Genomic DNA, 731 nt, shown 5'->3' with positions numbered 1-731 from the left:
CCCAATGCCCAGAGAACACATCTGCTGAGGGCTTTGTCCTGGTGGTGACTACAGCAACTCAGTACCAGATGGCAAATATGGTGGAGCAGAGAGAGCCAAACTCATTTTTTAAATTGTTTTTAATTTTAATTGACACCTTGTAATTGCACATATTTAGAGACTGCAATCTGATGCTTTGATACATGTATATGTTGTATAATAATCATGTTAGAGTAGTTAAAGTATCAGTCACCTTCTGCACTTATCATTTCTTTGGGTGAAAACATTCAAAAGCCTCTCTTGAAGCTTGCATGTATATATGAAAATTAACTCTTAACCATAGTCACCCTACTGTGTAAAAGAACATCAGAACTTATTCTTTGTTTCTTTTTGCTGTGGTTTTTCTGTGCACTGCATTATGTTTATCAGAATCCCTGACCTTTGCAACCCCTCCCCAGAGTGAAAGCCCAATATGTCATTTCTCAATGTCCCTTAGGGGACAAAATTATTGGCAGGAGAGAACCACACTTTTAACATAAAAATCCCCATATATTTTACAGTATTGATAAAATGGGAAAGGAAAGGGGAAGACAAGCTAGGGGGAAAACTACACTAAAACATAAGGAACATTTGCGATGTGCACAGGAATCTACTCATGCATTTGTATAAACACTGCATGAGTATGTTTGTGTGCACAATTTAGGAAGAGAAGTTTTAAATGAGACTAAGAACTTAAGGAGTAAAGAACAGCA

Source organism: Galeopterus variegatus, unplaced genomic scaffold (assembly GCF_000696425.1).
Source record: "Galeopterus variegatus unplaced genomic scaffold, G_variegatus-3.0.2 Scaffold7886, whole genome shotgun sequence".
In the NCBI taxonomy this organism is placed as follows: Eukaryota; Metazoa; Chordata; class Mammalia; order Dermoptera; family Cynocephalidae; genus Galeopterus; species Galeopterus variegatus.
This window is presented reverse-complemented; position numbering follows the sequence as displayed.